This window comes from Ovis canadensis, chromosome 23, assembly GCF_042477335.2.
Source record: "Ovis canadensis isolate MfBH-ARS-UI-01 breed Bighorn chromosome 23, ARS-UI_OviCan_v2, whole genome shotgun sequence".
NCBI lineage: Eukaryota > Metazoa > Chordata > Mammalia > Artiodactyla > Bovidae > Ovis > Ovis canadensis.
In genome coordinates this window covers 19,531,732-19,558,541 of record NC_091267.1, presented here as the reverse complement: position 1 = coordinate 19,558,541, position 26,810 = coordinate 19,531,732, and positions in this window count along the sequence as shown.

Sequence of the window (26,810 nt, the reverse complement as noted above, 5' to 3'; positions counted from 1 at the left end):
GAGATAAGGTAGTGGAAATGGCTTCAGCCTCTGTGTAAGTCTGCAGAAGCTGAAAAGAAGTGTGCTGGCTTCAGGAGCTGTGTGTGTTATGTGAGGTGCGCGGCAGCAACTCTCATTGCCCCTGCTAGGTGCTTTCAGGAGAAATGTCACTCTTCACAGCAAGTGATGAGATTTGACATATGGCATCAAAGCATCATTAAAACCACACCTGCTGCAGAAGAGGCTGTGTCTTTCAAGGGATTTTCAAGCAGAAAAGGTTACACTGAACATCCAAAAGGCTAAGGCTTATTTCTTTCCTTTGCAGACAATTAAATGCACTAAAGAAAAAAGTAAATTTCTCAAATTTACGTAAGAAAAAGAATCTACTTTTGCAGCACACTTAAAAAAAAATTCTGAATGTAACACTTTTTTTCTTCACATAGCTAGGACATACACTATAACCTAATACAACTTATTCACAAGTATTGATTTCTGTGAAGAAAGTTTTGTCAGGAATCATAAAACACGGGACCTGAAAATGTCATGGTTCTGCTCCTTGGGCAAGATCTACTTCTTAAGAACTTTTCACCTCTGTTCTATATTTTCATCTCTGGAAAGGAAGATGATGTAATTTATTCAGCATTAACTATATGGCAGTTTTTTTTATATTTTATCCTCTAGTCTCATCTGGTGATGTTTATAGGTAAAGAAACTATGTCTGGGTGGTTAAATAACTTTTCCAAACTCATGCAACCAAAGCGGCTGAGTTGAAATTTAAGCCCAGGTTATTCAAATGTAAAAAGTTTGTATTCTCATTTATTTATGCTGATGCTATTCTCTGTGTTCAAGATTGGATTCTATGTATCAGCTAAAGGAAGATAAATGTTGGTCTCTGAGCTGAAATATTTTATGATTAGTTTGTGAGATAGGACATATTCATAGACGATAAAGAGATACACGGTATGTCATTTTTAAAGCATTTAATAATTAGTACAGACAATATGTGGGCTTCCCTGGTAGCTCTATGGGTGAAGAATCCACATGCAATGAAGGAGACATGGGTTCAATCCTTGAATCAGGAAGATGCTCTGGAGGGGGGCATGGCAACCCACTGCAGTATTCGTGCCTGGTGAATCCCATGGATGGAGGAACCTTGCTGGCTACAATTCATAAGGTAGAAAAGAGTCAGACATGACTGAAGTGACAAAGCACGCATGCATGCACAGACAATATGCACTACTCCATCAAATATGGTGCCATGACCAGACACTCAGGTAGGGCTGCTGTAGTGTGTAGAACTGACATAAGGTCAGACGAATAGGAAAGGTTTAAGTCAAAAGCTTGAGGAATACAATATCAATAGGGATACTGAGAGCAGTATATATGTGGGCATTTCTAATGGGAAGAGTTGGTTGAGATCTTGAGCTGGCTTCTGTTTCTGCAACAATAAACTAACAAATATTTAGTCTCTCTGATATCTCCAGTGCTGGCAAATTGTCCTCACATCAACCTCTCACTTCAACACATATTTTACAGACATGACAAATATTTTTACAGTGAAATTTCCAGGCTGTTATCAAGCTTTCATCGTTGTGAAGAAAAGTTCATATGCCATTAAAGAGAAATGTGTGTTTCCTACAAAAAAGAAGTGACGTAATTTTCCACATGAAATCAAATTTTAATTGTCTTACATCCAAGAAAGAAGGAGGCATGCTTTTAAAAATTTAACTGCAAGAGCAAATGGCAGACTGTGTAATGAAAGGGTCAAGTGAAAGTCATCCCAATGAAACTATATTTCAGAACATATCTGGAAGACACACTATCAGTGAATCACTAACATACTTTACTTGAGGATACATACAGTTTAATTTAGTATGCATTCCATCACTTACTAATATGTCTGGAATATTTATTACATGCATATAATATGCTAAACATGAGATATATATTGATTGAAAATACACATTTTCTATATCCTAAATGGAAACAATGGTGAATGACAGATATTAAATGTTAAAATTCCATCAGTACATTTAAATTTTAAAACTGGAAGGTTTTTGGTCTCTTGGAAGTGAGAGAAAGTTCTGTAACCAACAAGAACCCACTATAGAGTAGAGAGAATATATTCAATATTTTGTAACATTCTATAGGGGAAAGCATCTGCCAGAATACCTGATTTCCAAAAGGGAAAAATAAGATCACAGGCACACACATATTCAAAGTCTGCTTAAAGAAGGATAATCTGTTGTACACTTAAAAATTTAGCTGAAATTTAATTGAAAATAATACCTCATCTAATGAAAAAATGCATATAGGTGATTTTTCTGAAATGAAATGATAGGCAAAAGTCAGATTCACAGAGCCAACACTGGCAGCACTCAGGGAGGAAATGTTTGGGATGCCAGCTGGATCTGTGTGGTTGCTGCGGGCAGTTTATTTTTCTCAGAGTCAGAGATCCTCGGCAATTTTAGCCTGAGGTCTGCACGTATTTGAACTGTGTGCTTATTCCCAGCCCCCTGCCCCATGTCTATGCTTAAAGTCACTGCAGATAACTTGGATAATTTGTCTCCACAGGTAGAGTTTATGGAGAGAGAATGTGCTGGAGGAATGGTATGACTGGTTTATTGTTCGGTCTATTTATCTTTGTAACGGAGAGAAAGGCATTTTCCATTTAGACATCCATCTCCGAGTCTTGGCTAATGTGACTCCCTTCTAAAGAGACAGGACCAAAGTGCACATGCTGACTCAATCAGTTTTCCCAGTTCCTGGATAAAAGGCCAGATCATGGGTCTCTGCAAATTAATGTAGGTAATTAGCTCATTGCCATTCTCCTGGGAGACAAGCCTCGCTTCTTTTCACCTCTCTTGGTTGACATCCGCTGATGTTGGAGTATGCAGAACTTTTCCCCCCATATTCACGCAGGAAGTAATGACTGAACAATTCTTTATGGAACAGATATTTCTTCTGAATAAGTTACCGCCTTAAATTATCTAGGATATTGCAGCCAATGTCATTTGAGAAGAGTAATTAAAGTGAAATGAGGTTAACTAACTTGATTAATCTTTTATAAATTAATTGCTCTACTGGAAAGAAAACAGCTTTGAGTTCACTTTTTTATCATTAAGAAATATATTGGTGAATTATACTTCTGGCTAAGATACAGTAATAGAGACTGGATTTACTCTTCTGCCTGAAACAACCTAGAACAATATTTTGTAAACATAAAAATAAACAGCCATCTACAACACATTGAACATTAGGCAACAAAGGCTATTTATCCCTGAGAAGCATAAGATACAGATGCAAGCCCTAGAATTACCCCAGTGTGCTGCCTGTAGAGTTTCCCAGTGTAAGGGCAGAGGGTGCATGAGTTCACTGTGGCTGATGGAGCTCATTTCTAAAGAACTCATGGCTTAAAACAACTCAGCTTTATTCTCTTGCAGTTTGGTGTGTTAGAAGGCCAACGTGGGTCTGCTGTGCTCAGTCACTTCAGTTGTGTCCGACTTCATGGTCTATACCCTGCCAGGCTCCTCTGTCCCTGGGCTTCTCCAGGCAAGAACACTGGAGTGGGTTGCCATGGCCTCCTCCAGGGGATCTTCCCAACCCAGGGACTGAACCCAGGTCGCTGCACTGCAGGTGGATTCTTTACCATCTGAGCCACCAGGGAAGGCCCACATGGGTCTAATGAGCCATGATCAAGGTGACAGCAGAGCTGCATTCCTCTCTGGAGACTACAGGATAATAGAATGTGTGTCTTTCGTCTTCCTACTTCTAGAAACTTCCTGCACTCTTTGATTTATACCCGTTTCTCTTTCCAAATGAGGACCAGTTGTCAAATCTTTCTTAGAATTCTTCACTCTGTCCCTCTTGTCTACCTTTATCTTCTCCCAAGAATGTTGTTAGGCTTCCTAGGTGGCACTAGTGGTAAAGAAACCAGAGGCCAATGTAGGAGGCATAAGAGACGCGGGTTCAATCCCTGGGTCAGGAAGATCCCCTGGAGAAGGAAATGGCAACACACTCCTGTATTCTTACCTGGAGAATCTCATGGACAGAGATGCTGGCATGCTACAGTCCATGGGGTTGCAAAGAGTTGAACATGAATGAAGCGACTTAGCATGCAACACACACAAGAACTTGTCATTACCTTGGTCCCACACAGATCATCCAGAATCATCTCACAGTTATGAGGACAGGTGTTTGACAACTTTATTCCATCTGCAGACCTTAATCTCCTTCCATGAATAATGACAGATATATAGGCAAACAAATGCTTTCTCTTATTATTTAAATATTGTTAAAAAGTAATTGACTCCGGCGGCATGAAAACATATACGCCATGGGTAAAATAGACACCTAGTGGGAATTTGCTGTTTGACTCACAGGGCTCAACCCAGTTCTTCATGACAACCTGGAGGGTGGGAGGTGGGAGAGAAGTTCAAGAGAGAGGGGACATCTGTATACTTATGGCTGATTCATGATGATATTTGGCAGAAACCGACATAATATTGTAAAGCAATTATCCTCCAACTAAAAATTTTAAAAAGTAAAAATATAATTACTCTGATTACATAATTTATATTAACAGTGCAATGAAGGTTATAAAATGAGTAAAATTAGAATGTATGGAAATATTGGCTAAAGGCTGGAATTGGACACATAGAAGCATTAGGATTCTATTCCAAGTTGTAGATTCTGTTGAAAGATTCTTGTGCAATTCATTAGTGTATAAATATTTGGGGATAGACTAATTACCTAAAGATGTATACCACAACCTCTGCAAAGAGAGAATTTAAGGTAATATGTTCCCCTTGTACTGTGAATTAATATATTAATTTTAGATTTATACTGGTGATTTTTTTTTTAGTTTATCCATCCAAGAAATACATCTTTCCTGGTGATAGTACCATGCAAATGAATTTATCAATGAATAAATGTTAAACTCATGAGACATCTAGTAGACTCAGGTAGCTTTATACTATTTATTTTCCTTCACTTCCTCCCTCTTTATGTTGTTATTTCTATTATTGTTACATAGAGCATCAGTTCAGTTCAGTCGCTCAGTTGTGTCCGACTCTGCGCCCCATGAATCGCAGCACGCCAGGCCTCCCTTTTCATCACTAGCTCCCGGAGTTCACTCAGACTCGCGTCCACTGAGTCAATGATGACATCCAGCCATCTCATCCTCTGTCATCCCCTTCTCCTACTGCCCCCAGTTCCTCCCAGCATCAGAGTCTTTTTGCAATGAGTCAACTCTTCGCATGAGGTGGCCAAAGTACTGGAGTTTCAGCTTTAGCATCATTCCTTTGGTAAAGCGTCTGCCTATAATGCAGGAGACGCAGGTTTGATCCCTGGGTTGAAAAGATCCTCTGGAGAAGGAAATGGCAACGCATTCCAGTACTCTTGCCTGGAAAATCCCATGGTAGGCTATGGTCCATGGGGTCGCAAAGAGTCGGATGACTGAGCGACTTCACTTCACTTCACTTGACATGCCAAAGAAATCCCAGGGCTGATTTCCTTCAGAATGGGCTGGTTGGATGTCCTTTTAGTCCAAGGGACTCTCAAGAGACTTCTCCAACACAACAGTTCAAACGCATCAATTCTTCGGCGCTCAGCCTTCTTCACAGTCCAACTCTCACATCCATACATGACCACAGGAAAAATCAAACAAACAAAGCTAGTGGAGGTGATGGAGTCACCTTTGGAATCACCAAAAAATGGACCTTGGTCGTCAAAGTAATGTCTCTGCTTTTGAATATGCTATCTAGGTTGGTCATAAATTTTCTTCCAAGGAGTAAGCGTCTTTGAATTTCATGGCTGCACGCACATCTGCAGTGATTTTGGAGACCAAAAAAATAAAGTCTGACACTGTTTCCACTCTTTCCCCATCTATTTCCCATGAAGTTATGGGACCGGATGCCATGATCTTCGTTTTCTGAATGTTGAGCTTTAAGCCAGCTTTTTCACTCTCCTCTTTCACTTTCATCAAGAGACTTTTGAGTTCCTCTTCACTTTCTGCCATAAGGGTGGTGACATCTGCATATCTGAGGTTATTGATATTTCTCCTGGCAATCTTGATTCCAGCCTGTGTTTCTTCCAGTCCAGCGTTTCTCATGATGTACTCTGCATAGAAGTTAAATAAGCGGGGTGACAATATACAGCCTTGACATACTCCTTTTCCTATTTGGAACCAGTCTGTTGTTCCATATCCAGTACTAACTGTTGCTTCCTGACCTGCATACAGATTTCTCAAGAGGCAGATCAGGTGGTCTGGTATTTCCATCTCTTTCAGAATTTTCCACAGTTTATTGTGATCCACACAGTCAAAGGCTTTGGCATAGTCAATAAAGGAGAAATAGATGTTTTTCTGGAACTCTCTTGCTTTTTCAATGATCCAGCAGATGTTGGCAATTTGATCTCTGGTTCCTCTGCCTTTTCTAAAACCAGCTTGAACATCAGGAATTTCACAGTTCACCTATTGCTAAAGCCTGGTTTGGAGAGTTTTGAGCACTACTTTACTAGCATGTGAGATGAGTGCAATTGTGCGTTAGTTTGACCATTCCTTGGCATTGCCTTTTTTGGGGATTGGAATGAAAACTGACCTTTTCCAGTCCTTGGCCACTGCTGAGTTTTCCAAATTTGCTGGCATATTGAGTGCAGCACTTTCACAGCATCATCTTTCAGGATTTCAAATAGCTCAATAGGAATTCCATCACCTCCACTAGCTTTCTTTGTAGTGATGCTTTCTAAGGCCCGCTTGACCTCACATTCCAGGATGTCTGGCTCTAGGTGAGAGATCACACCATCGTGATTATCTGGGTCGTGAAGATATTTTTTGTACAGTCCTTCCATGTATTCTTGCCACCTCTTCTTAATATCTTCTGCTTCTGTTAGGTCCAGACCATTTCTGTCCTTTATTGAGCCCATCTTTGCATGAAATATTCCCTTGCTATCTCTAATTTTCTTGAAGAGATCTCTAGTCTTTCCCATTCTGTTATTTTCCTCTATTTCTTTGCACTGATCGCTGAAGAAGGCTTTCTTATCTCTTCTTGCTATTCTCTGGAACTCTGCATTCAGATGCTCTTGTCTTTCCTTTTCTCCTTTGCTTTTTGCCTCTCTTCTTTTCACAGCTATTTGTAAGGCCTCCCCAGACAGCCATTTTGCTTTTTTGCATTTCTTTTCCATGGGGATGGTCTTGATCCCTGTCTCCTGGAAAATGTCACAAACCTCATTCCATAGTTCGTCAGGCACTCTACCTATCAGATCTAGGCCCTTAAATCTATTTCTCACTTCCAGTGTATAATCATAAGGGATTTGATTTAGGTCCTACCTGAATGGTCTAGCGGTTTTCCCTAGTTTTCTTCAATCTAAGTCTGAATTTGGCAATAAGGAGTTCATGATCTGAGCCACAGTCAGCTCCCTGTCTTGTTTTTGTTGACTGTATAGAGCTTCTCCATCTTTGGCTGCAAAGAATATCATCAATGTGATTTTGGTGTTGACCATCTGGTGATGTCCATGTGTAGAGTCTTCTCTTTTGTTGCTGGAAGAGGGTGTTTGCTATGACCAGTGCATTTTCTTGGCAAAACTCTATTAGTCTTTGCCTTGCTTCATTTTGAATTCCAAGGCCAAATTTGCCTGTTACTCCAGGTGTTTCTTGACTTCCTACCTTTGCATTCCTGTCCCCTATAATGAGAAGGACATCTTTTTTGGGTGTTAGTTCTAAAAAGTCTTGTAGGTCTTCATAGAACTGTTCAACTTCAGCGTCTTCAGTGTTACTGGTTGGGGCATAGACTTGGATTATCGTGATATTGAATGGTTTGCCTTGGAAACGAACAGAGATCATTCTGTCTTTTTTGAGATGGCATCCAAGTACTGCATTTCGGACTCTTTTGTTGACCATGATGGCTACTCCATTTCTTCTAAGGGATTCCTGCCCACAGTAGTAGATATAATGGCCATCTGAGTTAAATTCACCCATTCCAGTCCATTTTAGTTCGCTGATTCCTAGAATGTCGAAGTTCACTTTTGCCATCTCTTGTTTGACCACTTCCACTTTGCCTTGATTCATGGACCTGACATTCCAGGTTCCTATGCAATATTGCTCTTTATAGCATCTATCACCAGTCACATCCACCATTGGGTATTGTTTTTGCTTTGGCTCCATCCCTTCATTCTTTCTGGAGTTATTTCTCCACTGATCTCCAGGAGCATGTTGGGCACCTTCTGACCTGGTGAGTCCCTCTTTCAGTATCCTATCATTTTGCCTTTTCATACTGTTCATGGGGTTCTCAAGGCAAGAACACTGAAGTGGTTTGCCATTCCATTCTCCAGTGGATCACATTCTGTCAGACCTCTCCACCATGACCTGCCTGTCTTGGATTGCCCCACAGGCATGGCTTAGTTTCACTGAGTTAGACAAGGCTATGGTCCTAGTGTGATTAGATTGACTAGTTTTCTGTGAGTATGGTTTCAGTGTGTCTCCCCTCTGATGCCCTCTTGCAACACCTACCCTCTTACTTGGGTTTCTCTTACCTTAGGCATGGTATATCTCTTCACAGCTGCCCCAGCAAAGCGCAGCCACTGCTCCTTACCTTGGATGAAGGGTATCTCCTCACTGCTGCCCTTTCTGACCTTCAACGTGGGATAGGTCCTCTAGGCCCTCCTGTGCCCTCGCAGCCACTGCTCCTTGGACTTGGGGTTGCTCCTCCAGGCCACCCCTGACCTCCAACGTGGGGTAGCTCCTCTTGACCGTTCCTACACCGTTGCAGCCTGGCACTCTCAGCCGCTTCCCCTGACCTCGGACGTCGGGTAACTCCTATTGACCGCTGCCCTTTGGGCATGGAGTCATCCCAACTTCTGCCCCTGACCTCGGACCTGGGGTAGCTCCTCTTGGGCTCGCTTAGTGCGCCGGTTGCAGCCACCCGCGCTTAGTGCGCCGGTTGCAGCATAGAGCATATCTACATTGGTTTAGAACAGCATCTGGGCAGGCTGTGTATTTTTCATTCACTGCTAAATTCCCACATCCACCGTAACAGTGCCTCTCTTATAACAGTCTTTAATACATATTTGAATTGGCTTTTATGCTTGCATTGTATTACTTCCAGAGTAACAACTTTTCCAACTCTTGATTTAAAAAAAACGAAAACAAAAACATGAATAATCAATTGTTGAAAATGTGGAGTCAAGGTAAAGCAATTGTATTTTTTCAGCCATTTGTCATCTGTCTGTATCTCTTCATTGATGAAGGATTTCCTCTTTTGCTTATGATAATGTGTGGGGAAAGGGTTTCCTATTTTTTATAAAGTTGTGTACGTAATTGTTCCAAGAGACTGCTTTGTCGAAGCTCAGCTGATTAATTGCAGGCTTGTTGGTGGAAATTAAATAATCCTATCTCTAGTTTAGCTGCTTCTCTCCTTTATAGCTTCTCCACCAAGATCTTCTAAATGATACTTAGAGATGCTCTTTCTGTTTCTCCTAGAGCTCCTCTCTAAAGCTACTCTCTCCCCATGGTTCCTCTTTTTGCTGTTTTTCCCTTGCTGAGGTTCCATTTTTGACTTGAAAATAAGAATCTAAAGTGCATCAAGGAAGCTCTCTTCAGTTTCAAGTGCAATCACTCTATTGAAGGGAAGTATGAGACTTAAAAGAAGTGAAAACAGGAGTTAGTTTTTGTTGTTGCCTTTTTTTTTTTAATCTCCCATTCTGGGTATTAATACTTTCTGCTACAGTATCTTAAAATAATAGATGCATTTATAATTTAACAGAATTGTTTTCAGGCAAAAGTTTTATGGCTGTCTTTCCTCTGTTGTTACTTTTCTAAAAACAACTTGTCCTACATTAGACTTTGAATAAAATTACAAAGTCCATGCCCAATAACTTGGTAATTAAGTTTACAGCTCAATTAGTCCTTCAGTTCAGTTCAGTTCAGTCGCTCAGTTGTGTCTGACTCCTTGCAACCCCATGAATTGCAGCACGCCAGGCTTCCCTGTCCATCACCAACTCCCGGAGTTCACTCAGACTCACGTCCATCGAGTCAGTGATACCATCCAGCCATCTCATCCTCTGTCGTCTCCTTCTCCTCCTGCCTCCAGTCAGTTTTAATTTGTCCTCAGATTGCAGGGGGTAAGATTAGAGATGGGGTGACTGCAGAGAAAAGAAAGTATTGTGACCCTGTGAATCATCTCCATTTTGTGCTTTTAAAGTATGTTTATAAGTATTACTGGCAATGATGTTTTCTTGGTTTTACTAAAGAAACTTTATTCCCCTTTCCACTTATAATATGTAATTAAGGGAATCTTTTTTTATACACTCCCCAAATCTGTTTTCTCAAGGTGATATTGAGTTGATCAAAAAGTTCTTTCCGGTTATGCCATACCATCTTATGGGAAAACTCAAAGGAACTTTTTGGCCAACCTAATATTTCCCCTTAGAATCTAGTTTTATCTTAGCCTTCCGATCCCTAAGTATCTGCCCTTCCAGAAAACTTCTGAGTGCTCTGTCCAATTTAGTCCATCATTTTTGTAATCAGTTTTCTCCTGCCGTGTCTTGATAAGGGTTTGTCTCCTTCTTGGTTTGTTTACTTGGTGTCAATGCTGGATTCCCTAGTTCAGGTGCTCATGCAAAAGCAGATGGTCAGTCTAGGCACTGTTGTAGTCCTCAATGCATTTCTCTTTCCTAGACTCTAACCCTGTTCTCTTAACCAAGCCAGCACTTGTCAAAACGTTTACTGAGCAAAGGAGACTCGATTAAGGCATCCCAGTCAGCCCAAATAAAAGAGAGAGAAGAAAAGGAACACATATTTTTAGGTTGTGTTTTCTCATACATCATGCATTTTAACTCCTTAAACAGCCATTTATCTGGATATATTCTGATGAGAAATAATACTAGGCATTAACCATTCTCTCATTGTGAAGGTAATAGTTTCAAAAGGCATGGGTATAATGCCTCTGTCTCAATCTTGGTAGATTTTTCATTTTAATGTAATTTCTTTCTCTTCAAGATGTTACAATTGAAAATATAATGACTGGGTGGCAGGTGTTTTTCCTTTCCTTCTCCCATGCTCCTTGGCCACTCCAGCTGAGAGAGCTCATAAAAACGTCAGCTCTCTGCTGGCAAAGCATGCCACACCTGCTTGCCATGTGCTTTGTGACTACTAACATTTATGTATTGCTGTGTTCCAAGTCAGGTAAATTAATAAAATGCAACTTGAAATGCAGCACTTTGTGGCTCTAATGCTTTTAAAGAGATGTGTCTTCTCTTCCCATCTTAATACAAAATGCCCATTCCTTATTTCATTCTGTAGAAACTTGGCTACTTCAGTATCCAAGTGAATTTGGAAAATGGTGCTGAAAAAATATTAAAATTTTATATACATATATTCACTTAACCAGACAAAGTCTGGTTATTTTAATTTACGATTGCCTATGAATGTCATTGAATATGCTAAGCCAGCTAAAATTTCATTCTCTGCTACGGCTGGTACAAATTAATTTGTCTATCTATTCATATAATTCCCATTAGAGATGTAAAAACCCATGATGGCAGAAAATGGCATTAGCACGTTGAGGTATGCAAATGGTGCTTTGGCTCTACCTTACATTTTCATGAAAACTTGTACTTGCCATTTGAATTTTTGTTTTTGTCTCATCTTGCTTTCATGTACTGAAGGTAATTGCTCAATAGAATTGGTGGAATAACATGAGAAATACATTATAAATTGTTCTCTATAAAAATAATGAAGATATATCTCTAAAAACTAAGAAAAGCAATGATAATGAGGTAAATTTAGTTGAGTCTAATTTTTTTTTAATTTAAATAAATTTAAGCATTTTAGATCTATTATTCATCTTTCTCACAGATTCACCAGAAACCTTTTCCTTGAAAGCCTGATGTATCATTTGAGAGTAGGGTTACTAATGTCTCTTTCCATATTATCCTTAAAAATGTATAACCTGTGTGTTCCCATTGTATCTTTTTACAGTTTATTCATGTTTAATTGGAGGATCATTGCTTTACAATACTGGGTTGGTTTCTACCATACCTCAACATGAATTGGCCAAAGGTATACACGTGTCCCCTCCCTCCTGAACCTCTCTCGCCCTCCCCACCTCATCTCACCTGTCTAGATCTTCACAGAGCGCCTGATTTGGGCTCCTTCTGTCCCGCACCAGCTTCCCAGTGGCTTTCTGTTTTACATATGGTAATGCATTTGTTTCCATTCTACTCTCCCAATTCGTCCCACCCTCCTCTTCCCTGCTCTTTCCATAAGCCTGTTCTCTATGTCTGCATCTCTGTTGCTGCTCTGCAAATAGGTTCATCGGTATCATCTTTCTAGAGTCCATATGTAAGCATTGCTAACTCGCTTCAGTCGTGTCCGACTCTGTGCGACCCCATAGATGGCAGCCCACCAGACTCCCCCGTCCCTGGGATTCTCTAGGCAAGAACACTGGAGTGGGTTGCCATTTCCTTCTCCAATGCATGAAAGTGGAAAGTGAAAGTGAAGTCACTCAGTCGCGGCCGACTCCTAGCGATCGCATGGACTGCAGCCTATCAGGCTCCTCCGTCCATGGGATTTTCCAAGCAAGAGTACTGGAGTGGGGTGCCATCACCTTCTCCAATATATGCGTTAGTATATGACATTTTTCTCTTTCTGACTTACTTCACTCTGTATAACAGGCTCGAAGTTCATCCACTTCATTAGGGCTGACTCAAATGTGTTCTTTGTTATTGGTGAATCATTTTTTTAATGCTAAGTAGTATTTCTCCGAAGGGACACATACCCAGCATGGACAATCTTTTTTTGGTGCTTAGTAGTATTTCTGTGATGGAGAAGGCAATGGCAACCCACTCCAGTGCTCTTGCCTGGAGAATCCCAGGGAAAGGGGAGCCTGGTAGGCTGCTGTCGATGGAGTCACACAGAGTCGGACAGGACTGAGGCAACTTAGCAGCAGCAGCAGCAGCAGCAGCAGTATTTCTGTAAAGGGATAAACACCCAGCATGGACAAGTTTCATGTTGTATGTCAGTAGTTATAGGAATAACCTTATGAAGATATATTTGAAGGTGGATCTTGAGTCTGGGTTTCTATCCATGATCAGTGGGAAATGTCAAGACCAGTGAACTAGTCTCTAACTTTACAAGCTAAAGTAAAACAAAATTTTGTTTAATTCAACCTGCAACTGTAAAATGATACAGGCATTGTAAATATTTTTGTGATAGCAAATTTCTCAGAACATTACACTTCTAGAAAAATTAGATACTTAAGTAGCAAAGGCCCTGGTTTTGTTGTAAGATCTATCATTTAATAACACTTATACTTCAAGATTTATTTATTTAAATTTTTAAAAAGTTTTATTGAAACATAAATTCATTTTTTATTGATTTAGCACATTGTGTTAATTTCTGCTCTATATAAAAAGTGACTCAGTTATCACTATGTGCTGATATTTATATTTTATATAAATATAAAATATAATTTTAATATTTTGAAATTTTTCCATTATGATTTTTTATATTTTCTATTTTCATAAATACATTTTATATTATATATATTTTATGTTTTCCATTATGGTTTATCACAGGACATTGTATATAGTTCTCTGTACTATACAGTAGGTCCTTGTTTTTTGTGCATCCTGCATATACTAGCTTTCATCTGCTAATCCCAAACTCCTAACCTAATCCTCACCTACCCACATCTCCAGTGGCAACAAGTCTGATCTCTATATCTGTCAGTATCTATCAGCCTTTGTCTGGTTCCTAGATAGGTTCATTTGTGTTGTATTTAGATCCCACATTTAAGTGATATCATATGGTATTTCAGAATTTAATTGGGAGTTTTGCTGTTACTAAGATAGAGAAAATAACTCAAAATCATGCATGCATATAAGGTACAATCATATTAATGCACACAGGTTAAAAATGAGCTTGATATATTCTTTGATTTTAGAATAGAGACAACAACTGATATGACACATTGGTACTTTTGAAATAATCATGTTTCTTTTAGGTAAAATATGTAGATTTCCCTTGTGGTTCAGTTGTTAAAGAATCTGCCTGCAATGCAGCAGACCCTGGTTCAATTCCTAGGTTGGGAATATCTGCTAGAGAAGAGATAGGTTACCCACTGCAGGATTCTTGGGTTTCCCTTGTGGCTCAGCTGGTAAAGAATCTGCTTGCAATGCAGGAGACCTGGATTCAATCCCTGGTTTGGGAAGGTCCTCTGGAGAAGGGAAAAGCTACCCACTCCAGTATTCTGGCCTGGAGAATTTCATGGACTGTATAGTCCATGGGGTCCTAAAGAGACGTGACCGAGCAACTTTCACTTTCACTTTAGTGTTGAGAAAAGAAATCATTAGTCTAATGATAACCAATAAACATTTTTTAAAAAATTCTTTATCAAGGTCTATATGAAATCACAAATATAAAGTGAAGCGTGTAAAATTTTATGATCTGAATGGATTTTATATTACTTCATTCAGATAGCATTATTTAAAGGTCAGAATTTGTTATACTCCAAATAGCTAAATAATTCTGGGTAATTCAGTCAAGTTTAGTACAAGCTTTGGGAGTAATTACTACTTCTTTATTAGATTGCATCAAGGACACATATGAGAATAATTCCTCAAGATTCTCATACTTGAGTAAAATGGAAAAATTACAGTGTAAAGTGCTTGTAAGTCCTAGCTTGGGTCTGCTTTATATCTAAACAAAGATGAAAAGCAAACAGGTTAGTCACTCAGTCACTCTTTGTGACCCTGTAGCCCAACAGGCTCCTCTGTCCATGGGATTTTCCCGGGAAAAATACTGGAGTGGGTTGCCTTCCCTTCTCCAGGGTATCTTCCCAACCCAGGGATCAAATCGGGGTCTCCCACATTGCAGGCAGATTCTTTACCTTCTGAGCCACCAGGGAAGCCAAAAACAAAGATAGTTAATGAATTGATTATTAGTGCTCATTATCATTATCAGTTTGTTTTTGTTCTTATTTTTCATACAGGATATATTAAGAGAGTAGAGGTCAATTCAGAACATTTTCAAAAGCTTTACAAGTGTCTTAATGTTATAGGTCCATTCTTAAACTATCAAGTTTGTATTAGGCATTCATATAGGAATAACTATTAGCTTAGATGCATACAAACTTTGAATTCTAATTACTCAATATTTTGTTAATCTTCTGCACTTATATGAATGTTGGATGGTTATCCTTATATTTAACAGATGATAATTTAGTGTTATTAAAAAGAGTTATCTTTTCCCTCAGCATTTTCCAAAATCTTCTCTGGGGTAGAATAGGTGATGCTGGACCCTAAGTTAGAAGAGGTCATGTAAAGAACTCTGAGAGGATGTGTGTGTATGAAGATTAAATAAAGGATAACATTCATCCAACAAAAAAACACTTTCTATTATTTAGAAAATCAGAAGAAATAATGAATATCGTAGTGTTTTAATACCAAAGAACTGCTAAAAATCTGATTTAAGAGGTACTTGTATACTGTCACTGCTTTCTCACCCTTCAATCTTCTCTAAACAAATTGTCACCTACTAATAATTTCTTTAGTCCGTATAAAATATTGTTTTGCACATAGATGATTGTCTTTGTGTAATCTGTGTTATAGATCACTGTGAAGGTGCAAGACCAGGATTTAAATTATACACTTAATAGGTCTTTCAGTGTTTTTGTATCATATCTAACACAAAGATGGTATTTATGAATGTTTATTGGATTAAATATCCCATAGAAGAGGTGTGAATTTAAAATAAAAAGATCTTTTCAAGACTCTAAATGGCTTTATGATTATCAAAAATGACCATTCATTTGAGAATTCAGCAGAAAAAGAAATGGCATCAATATGTGCATGTGTTTGTTACTATGTGTTTTCTTACATATACAAGTGGCTGACTTTAATGTCTACATGGATCAAATACATCTGTTGAAACATTTTAGATATAAGCTATATTGAAGATTTCATTTTCAAGCTGATAATACCAATTAAATATGAAAGTCTATACTGACATTCAGGTAAAATAAATGCAGCAAATTGTGCGTAAAATCTTGGATCCGACAGTAGAATTCTTTTGACAATTAAAATAATGACCTTGCAGATTGCAACGGTTCAGAAACCTGAATAGTCTATTTCTTCCTGTGAACATATATGATGCACATATCTGGGGGAGAAGTCACAACAGTACACTAGGGACCAAGCTTAATCTATGAAAATAGTTGGATTTTAATTGGTATGTATATTTCCTAGATTAAAATTCACACTTACAGCTCAATTTTCTCAAAGAAGTGCTATAGTCCTGTTACAGAAACATATTTGTCTTGAAAGAGGAGGCTTATTGGAGGAGAAATGTGCTTTCTTTGAAATCATAGGTATTTTATATTCATTCATTCATTTATTTTTGCAGTATATCTTAACAGAATAAACTTTGAAATGATAATATAAGACTCATCCTATGGGTGAGATATGTTTCTGGGATGCCCTTGGGTGAGGTTTTTTCTGAAACATTTAAACATTCTGAGTGAGTTTTATCATCTCTTAAATAAAGGGTTTGAACAGTGGTTAACAGTACAGACTTTGGACTCCAAAGTGTTGAGCTTAAATCAAAGCTCTGTTCCTTTAACTAGGCAAACTGTTTAGTCTCACAACCAATGTTGGTTTTTTTTTCTGATTTTCTCTCTCTTTGTTATGTCAATATTATCTACAAAACATTTTTTGTGAGCATTCAGTGAGGTAATGCAAAGATTCAATAAATAAACCCAAATTGAAGCTATTATTTTTATGCCATTGTAACCACTTCCCCTTCCAGCTGGATCATTTCACGAGAACACACACATTGTGGATAATTATTAACAAAAGGCATGTCAAGCACCCAGGAAATACTCACTGTTGACCTCCTTAAACACTGGCCAATATGCCTCCAGTAATTGGAATCTGTGGAATCAAAAGTGGAAGTCAATTGAGGTCATTTTCAGCAACATCAATCTCAGTTTTATTGACTTTCACTGTGTTGTGTCATGTATACAATCTGTCATGTAGACGGTCTGTCATGTAGACGATCTCTTGGCAAAAACCCCCACAAAATTAGTGACTGATATGGCCAATGGGTAACCCTGAGTTTCACAATAAAAATGTGTCATTGGCCTAAACTGTGCTTAGAGAGCCTGTTGTGGTCCACATCATCAACACACACTGTGATTCTTCTTATATTTTATAAGCAAAAGGTCTTCTGTTTTCTGTGCTGGGAAATGTGGCCTTTAGGTGTCACTCTGTTTGCCTGAGTATGGGAACCAAGGAGGTAGAATTTTTGTACACAATGCCTTTTGGGGTATGCAGGTAAAGAAAATTTACTAACCCCAAATGTCTCCTTGGCAAGGGAGACATTGTTTTAAGCTAAAAACAATCAAGACACCAAACACTCAAGAGGACTCCAAACACTCAGGAAGGGTCCAGACACTCTGACCTTACCCCTAACCACCTGAAACACCTTAAAGGATGTATCAGGAAGGAAGCTATCAGCCGAGGTGACTATTTGTTGTTACTCAGTTGCTAAATCCTGTTCAACTCTGTGACCCCATGGACTGCAGCACGCCAGGCCTCCCTGTCCTTAACTGTCTCCCAGAGTTTGCTTAAATGCATGTCCACTGCATCAGTGATGCTGTCCAACCATCTCTTACTCTATCACCCTCTTCTCCTGCCTTCAATCTTTCCCAACATCAGGGTCTTTACCAGTGAGTTGGCTCTCTGCATCAGGTGGCCAACGTTCTGGAGCTTCAGCATCAATCCTTTCAGTGAATATTCAGGACTGATTTCCTTTAGGATTGCCTGGCTGGATCTCCTTGCAGTCCAAGAGTCTTCTCCAGAACCACAGTGGAGACATCAATTCTTTGGTGCTCAGCCTTCTTTATGGTCCAACTCTGACATCCATATATGATAACTGGAAAAACCATAATTTTGACTACACGGATCTTTGTCAGCAAATGTTGTCTCTGCTCTTTTAATGACTACGTGTGAACTAGATATGTAGACTGGGAAAAACTTAGCAGTATGACTTAAGATTCCTCTCTCTGTCCCATTATCTCTGCCTGGCCTAGCAAACATTTACCAAATATTTTGTTTTTCCATCTCTGTGTGAATTGCCTTTCTCTCTTTAGAAGTCCTAAACCACTCCCCTCAACATCTTGCTTTGAGTACTGTCTTTAGCTGAAGATGGTACTTAAGGTGAGGCTATCAGACATTTGGGGAAGTTGCTCAGTTTTCCTGGATCTCTCCCATGTATACATATTATTATAATTTGTCTGTTTTCCTTTTGTTAGTTTGTCTCTTGACAATTTGATGATTTAAATTGGCCAGAAGAACCCAGAAAGGGAGAGGGAAATTTCTTCCTCCCCAACAAGTATGTATAATAAGGCTTTTAGGACTGTAGCTGAGGCATTCTGGCAGAAAATCTGGGGCTTTCTATTCACTTTTCACATCTTTGTCTGTCTTTTCTTGGAATTTGCAGGATAGCTTGAAGAAACAGGTTGAGCCTCCTTCTTAGCATGAAAGGGGAATAATCCCATACATCAGGCATGACTTTACATGTGGGTCCCAGGTAACACTCTCTTGTTTGCCTGATTAGTGATTGAAAATAAACCAGTTTCTACTCAGGGAAAATACGGTAAGAATCAAGAAGGCTTCAGGAAGACAAGTGTTCTTGCCCCTGTACCAGACTGCATAACAGATCCAAAGGCCCAGCTGTCACCTTCAGAAATCCATCATTATGCTGGTACCAGACCACATTTCCCAGGTGGTTCAAAGCCAAGGGATGCAATCACAGGGCAGACTCTTTCTGAGAGTATGTGGCCTGAATGTTGAGGCTTAATTGGACAACCCATGAGTCTAGGGTACATCCACCCAAACTTCTCCCTCTCTTCTCTCCTTGTCCTGGGGTCAGACTTCCATCATGACCTAATGAATCTCTCACCTTCTTTCTCTCTGTTCCCACTCCATTTCCCGTCACAGGCATTTCTTCTAATGAAATCATAGTGCAGGTAATTCCACCCTTGTTTCTGCTTCTCAGAAGACTGGAGGACAAGCATAGCTCATCTCTTTTTAATCTTTCAGCTCTGATGAAGTGTTAAGATCATCATACCCTTCGGCTGATGGCCCATTAAAATTACTGTTCCCTGCAAGTCTCCTACTTCATTTGATTTTCATGTTAACTTTTATTCCCCCCCTAAATCACTATCATACCCCATCAGCACTTTCCTCACTCACGTCTTGCCATAGTTTTATTGTACTTATGGGTTATTTTGTTTGTTTATGCTCTTTCTAAATGTGTGTTTTATTCATGTGTTTTTTCTTTTCAATTGCAAATTATTTTTCAATTTCAATTTTGTGCACGATAATGACTTATATAAATTCATTGTATTTCTATTTCACAGTATTTAAATTTTTTCAGGTGCAACCATGCAGTAATATGTATTTCTAAGTGTTTTTCTTCCTTCTATTATTCTGATAATGTTCATCCATCAACTATAAGCCACAAGGGAAGGCTCTTCATCAACTATAGCCTATCATTTTTACCTTAGGATAATCAGTTGCCTAAAACTTCGAATGGTAATGCTGTGATAAAAATCTTTGTACTTAAGGTTCTATAAACAAGGGAGGAAAGTTGTTAAGACCCTTTGATATCTAGCAGTTATATCTACTGTATATCTAGCAGTATGTCTAGTTCATGGTATATGCATGTACATCCTTTATAATCCTTTCCACTTATGCTCCAATTTATACTGCTGGCAGCTCTTCATGAGGATTACAGTATCAACATATAGCTACCCTGATGTTGAAGCTGAAACTCCAATACTTTGGCCACCTGATGTGAAGAACTGATTCATTTGAAAAGACCCTGATGCTGCAAAAGTTTGAAGGTGGGAAGAGAAGGGTATGGCAGAGGATGAGATGGTTGGATGGCATCACTGACTCAATGAACATGAATTTAAGTAAACTCCAAGAGTTGGTGATGGACAGGGAGGCCTGGCATACTGCAGTATCCATGGGGTCGCAAAGAGTCAGGCGCTACTGAGCAACTGAACTACCATAGGGAAAAATGATTACTCATTGAAATTTTAATTTACTTTTCCCAGTCACTACTGGTTTTGAGCATTCTTTTACATGCTTGTGGCTTTTTGTGTTACCGTCTCTAATTACTTCATATTCTTTGTTCCATTTTCCAGTTAAGTTGCTATTTCATACATACTCTTGCTAATAATTTTTTTTAACATATTGCTAGTACCATGTCATATTTTTATATATACCTATTATTATTAATGTTGAGGTATCAAACCTTATCAAACTTTAAAATATATAGCTGAGCAAATGCTCTGTTTGCAGATCAACACTATTTTCCAATTGTTTTCAATTCCATTTTTTAGTTAGCTTGCACCTACAGTGTTTGCCCTTGTATCTGGTGAGGGGAGGGATCCTACTTATTTTATGTTTTCTATAAAGACCCAATATTTCCAAAATCTGTCACTTACACAATAAATCATTTTCCTGTATTTTCTCATATTATCTCTTATTGACAGTTTCATCTCTACCATATTGTATACTTCCATGTTAAATATATTAGCCTGAGTTTTAGAACTTCATTGCATTGATGTGCATTGATGATTGTGCGTTGGTGATTGTTGTTGCACTGATTTGTTTCCTCTTGCACTAATACTTCACTCCTTTCATTGTCATTGCCTCATTATGTTAATATCTGTTAGGTCAAATACCTTGCCTCCCTTTACTCTTATTATTTAATGGTTAGCTTCACAACAGGTAGACTTCTGACTTCCATATAATACATGCTGTATCTTATCAAATGTATTTTTCTGTACTGCTTGCCTTGCATATTGTTTTCTCCTGTCACTTATTAACATGTTGTAGTTTAGTGGTTCTATCATGTCCAACTCTTTGTGACCCAATGGATTGCAGCACAGCAGGCTTCCTTGTCCTTCACCATCTCCCAGAGCTTGCTCAATCTCAAGTCCATTGAGTCGTGATGCCATCCAACCATCTCGTCCTCTGTCATTCCTTTGTCCTTCTGCCTTCAATCTTTTCCAGCATCAGGGTGTTTGCTTGGTAAAATGCATTAATAAGAATTCTTATATTGAATCATCTTTGGCATCCCTGAAATAAACTTTGTTATTTATATTTTAGTTCATAGCTAAAATGGGATGCTCTGGTAGAATTTTTATGTTTACATTGCCACATGAAGTGAACCTATAATTTTCTTTTAGTGTTTTAGTTTTTGAAATGTGATTATACCTGTCCCATTAAATACTTAGGCCAACTGTCATTCTATGTCTATTTTCTGGAAAATCTTTAAAAAATGAGAATTAGTTTTTCCTTGAATGTTTGGTAAAAGTCATATGTAAGCTTCCTTGGTAAGAAGACACTTCAGTAATGAAAGAAGAGTCTTAAAAAGCCCATCATGTGCATGAGACAAGGCGTTCAGGGCTGGTGCACTGGGATGACCCTGAGGGATGGGATGGGGAGGGAGGTGGGAGGTGGGTTCAGGATGGGGGACACATGTACACCCATGGCTGATTCATGTCAGTGTATGGCAAAAACCACTACAATATTATAAAGTAATTAGCCTCCAATTAAAATAAGTAAATTAATTTTTAAAAAGAATTTTTTTAAAAGTCCATCATGTGGGCATAAAGATTAGCTTTTCATGAAGAAGACAGAATAGCTAGTGGGAATATAAGAGTAATTGCTGTAATCAATGAAGGTCAAAAAGGCCAATGTAGCTAGAGCTCAGTGCTTTAGGAATACAGATTATAGTGTGACTGTGTGTATTTTCAGATCACACTGGTGTCATCAAACACTGGAGTATATTAGCTCTTACTTTTGGGGCTTCCCCAGTGGCTCAGATGGTAATGAATCTGCCTGCAGCATGGGAGACCTGAGTTTGATCCTCAGGTCAGGATGATCCCCTGGAGAAGGGAATGGCTTTCGCTTTGCATGAAGTGAGGAAGTAGTGCAGAGTTTGGAGCCAGAAAGGCTGTAACTGTCATTTATTTTAAGGAATTACTTACCTACTTCTTTAAAGTAAACTGTGAGTGAGCATTAGAGAAAGGATTACTCCTAGCAGATGCCTGTAGTAATCTATTTGAGAAGGAATAATGACTCAGATTAGCCTGGTAGCCATGTGGGTGGTATAAAGTGTTTAAATTCTGGATATATATCCTGATGATGGTTCTAGCAGGATTTCCTGAGGTTGTATATCTCATGTAAGAAAACAGAGGTGAAGGGGTGATATGCGGAAGTCTTCTGATGGAACAGAGTTAAAGGAAAAACAAGTTCAATTTTAACCATGTTGACTGGACATTTGGAGTGAATAAATTTGATGTTCACTGTATTCAAAATTGAAGTAAGAGTGATCCACATAGACATTTGTATGGAGGGTATTTCAGGCATGACAGAGATTACTCACAAATATCCTGATGCAGACTGGTTAGTGTAGAACAATCACATATCTAGTCAAGATGGGGATGGAGTAGTAGGAGAGACATGGAGAAAATGGTGTGTAATATCAGGAAGGAGAGAGACAAACCAAGACCAAGTAGCTGGAGCTGGAATTCTCAAAACATCAAGGGCAGAAAAGAGGTTTCTTCAATCAACAATCATTAATACAGAAAAGCAGACAGCATGGAGAGCACTTTATATGCTGAATGCAAACAAAACAAATGTACAAAAACATTTAAAAACTCCATTTGGACCCATGCATACCTAATTCATTCATATCTAGAATTGACACTACTTTGTCTTCCAATATTCTTTGATAGCAAGTCCAGGAATCTGTAACCATTTGAATAAGGTTAGCTTTAGGGTCAGGCAAAGTTCTCAGATGAAAGATGATTTGTAGATGAATTCCACTTCCATTTTCTGATTGTTTGCCTCTCATAGTGGCAGAGCCGGGCTCTGAATAAATTGCAATGTCACAAAGATCATACATATGTATAGTGTTTCCCTTCCTTAATGTTGCCCATTATTTTCACATTAAACAGCAAATACTTGGCAGACCATTATTATTAATCATAACAGTAAATAATATTTTCTTCAATCACGTGCCGAAAAAATACTTGAAGGTATACAGGTGACTAATTGAGGTGCTTCTATGATTTATTCAAAATGAGGAACTAGTTCTCTATTTCCTCTTTACCCTGCTGCTCTGAATAACCTGAATAAGAAGATAGCGAAGAAAATGAGTTGGCGTCATATTAAAAAATGTTATCTTCTGGGAACATTCATAAATGTGTTTTATATCATCTTCCTTATCAGATAAGAATACACTCACCCAACATAAAGCCTTTAAAGCCAGGATTATATTGATTACTCTGAAAATAACACTCCACTTTAAAAGTCCAATTTAAAGAAATTTACAATGAAAGGGAATTATGTATTTCCTAAATATAGTTAAAAATTTGTAAAATGTTTTAGAAAGTCACAGTGCAAACAAATACCTTGATTATTTTCACCCTAATTAGTAGTGATATAAATCGGCACTTGAGATCTCTCTTTCCTTCATGCTTACCTGTGTCTCTCAAAATATTTTTGAATCGATACTCTCTCTGTATGTAACACGGAAGTTGGATGGTTCTATGAAGACCTACAAGACCTTCTAGAACTAACAGTCAAAAAAGATGTCCTTTTCATTAAAGGGGACTGGAATGCAAAAGTAGGAAGTCAAGAAACACCAGGAGTAACAGGCTAATTTGGCCTTGGAGTACAAAAATGAAGCAGGGCAAAGGCTAATAGAGTTTTGCCAAGAGAACGCAAACACTGATCATAGCAAAAACCCTCTTCCATCAACACAAGAGAAGACTCTACACATGGACATCACCAGATGATCAACACCAAAATCAGATTGACTATATCCTTTGCAGCCAAAGATGGAGAAGCTCTACACAGTCAGCAAAAAGAAGACTGGGAGCTGACTATGGCTCAGATCATAAATTCCTTATTTCCAAATTCAGACTTAAATGGAAGAAAGTGGGGAAAACCACTAGTCCATTCAGGTATGACCTAAATCAAATCCCTTATGACTATACAGTGGAAGTGAGAAGTAGATTTAAGGGGCTAGATCTGATAGACAGAGTACCTGATGAACTATGGATGTAGTTTCATGATATTTTACAGGAGACAGGGATCAAGATCATCCCCAAGAAAAAGAAATGCAAAGAAGCAAAATGGCTGTTTGGGGAGGCCTTACAAATAGCTGGGAAAAGAAGAGAGGTGAAAGGCAATGGAGAAAAGGAAAGATACACCCATTTGAATGCTGAGTTCCAAAGAATAGCAAGAAGAGATAAGAAAGCCTTCCTCAGCAATCAATGCAAAGAAATAGAGGAAAAAAATAAAACAGGAAAGACTAGAGAACTCTTCAAGAAAATTAGAGATATCAAGGGAATATTTCACGCATAATTGAACAAAAAAAGACAGAAATGGTCTGGACCTAACAGAAGCAGAAGATATTAAGAAGAGGTGGCCAGAATACACAGAAGAACTGTACAAAAATGATCTTCATGACCCAGATAATCATGAAGGTGTGATCACTCACACTCACCTAGAGCTGGACATCCTGGAATGTGAAGTCAGTTGGGCCTTAGGAAGCATCACTATGAACAAAGCTAGTGGAGGTGATGGAATTCCAGGTGAGCTCTTTCAAATCCTGAAAGATGATGTTGTGAAAGTGCTGCACTCAGTATGCCAGCAAATTTGGAAAACTGAGCAGTGGCCACAGGACTGGAAAAGGTAAGTTTTCATTCCAATCCCAAAGAAAGGCAATGCCAAAGAATGCTCAAACTAACACATAATTGCATTCATCTCATATGTTAGTAAAGTAATGCTCAAAATTCTCCAAGCCAGGCTTCAGCAATACATGAACCGTGAACTTCCAGATGTTCCAGCTGGTTTTGGAAAAGACAGAGGTACCAGAGATCAATTTTGCAACATCTGCTGGATCATGGAAAAAGAAAGAGAGTTCCAGAAAAACATCTATTTCTGCTTTATTGACTATGTCAAAGCCTTTGACTGTTTGGATCACAATAATGTGTGGAAAATTCTGAAAGAGATTGGAATACCAGACCACCTGACCTGCCTCTTGAGAAGCCTGTATGCAGGTCAGGAAGCAACTGTTACAACTGGACATGGAACAGCAGACTGGTTCCAAGTAGGAAAAGGAGTACGTCAAGACCGTACATTGTCACCCTGCTTTTTTAACTTACACGCAGAGTACATCATGAGAAAGGCTGGGCTGGAAGAAGCACAAGCTAGAATCAAGATTTGCCGGGGTCCAGCCCTGGTGGATCCAGGGAATTTGAAGGGTGGACAGCGTTGGCGTGAGAAAAACTTATTTATTGATAGATATAAGATTAGATTAAGAAACAATAGTGTAGTAGGAAAATTAAGTGGAGGAAGAGGGCTGAATAACTTGGATTATGCAGAAGACCAATAAAATTCCAGACAAGGAATTTGCACCATCTACGTTGGGCCACCGGTGCTCACTAGAATATCTAAGGGTGCCTCACCTTAGGCTCCCTTTCATGCAGGTCTTAACAGCCAGGGCAAGTAAATAGACTTGGCGAGCCTCTGCGCCCCAGATGGGAATTCAGCCTGAAATTAGAGTGAAGAGGAGAGGAAAGAGAGAGAGACACGGGGGAAAACCAGTCCAGCAACTAGCTCTCTCCTCTATTGTTCAGAAGGCCTTTTATACCTTTGATTAAAACATGGAGATCAATGGGTAACACAAAGTTATGCAGCTTTAGCAGTCCAGACTCTTATCAAAACCAGGCTTTTCTCTCTGCATACCTAATTGTATACACAAGTCTTAGGTAATTTACATCATCTTCCAGCCAAAAGGGCCAATTAACATTTTACAGCCTTTTTTCTGATAAGGGTTTGTCAACCAGAAGACTTATTTGTGTTGATCTTCCCAAGGTCTGGTGCCACTCTCAGAAAGCACTAAATAAAGTTACATTCTTACACAGCAAAGATACAGCAACTTATAACAAGTAGAGGGAGTACAGTGATTTACAGCAAAAGAGAAGCAATTAACTCAAAAGTCTAGTGTTGCTAACATCAAAACTACTATGTATCTTTTTCTACATCCTGCTTACATTGAGTAACATCCTTCCAGGTGCCTAAAAGATAAAGAATATGGAGGTCTGGCAGCAGTCCTTGAGTCAACAGTGAAAACCCGTCACCAATATGATTTTTAACTCTTTAGAAAAGGCTCTGTATCTTTAAGATGCTTTCAAGCTTTGTGCCTCTCATGGTTGGGGGGCTGTAAGCAATTCACAGGCTGTAAGAAGTCTGGGGAACCTGTTAGGCAAGCTAGAGAGCTATCAGAGGGGGTTTAACTGAAACATCCCTTTCAAATGCAGAAGGCTAAAGCCCAGATTTGACTTTTTCCAGAGAATATCAGAAGAGTGGAAAAGCAGGCAGATTCTTATTTTTTTTTGGGGGGGGGGTGGATGCTCAGGAAATTCCAGGGGGAAAACCTGAGGTCTGATTAGCCTTGCCATCAGATCTCTTGCCGCATGACCTTGTCACGGGTGGAATTCCTACCGCTGGCTCCCAGCAAAGATTGCCGGGAGAGATATCAATAACTTCAGATGTGTAGATGACACCACCCTTATGGCAGAAAGTGAAGAGGAATTAAAGGGCCTCTTGATGACAGTGAAAGAGGAGAGTGAAAAAGTTGTCTTAAATCTCAACATTCAGAAAAGTAAGATCATGGCCATGGCAAATAGATGTGGAAACAGTGTCAGACTTTATTTATCTGGACTCCAAAATCATTGCAG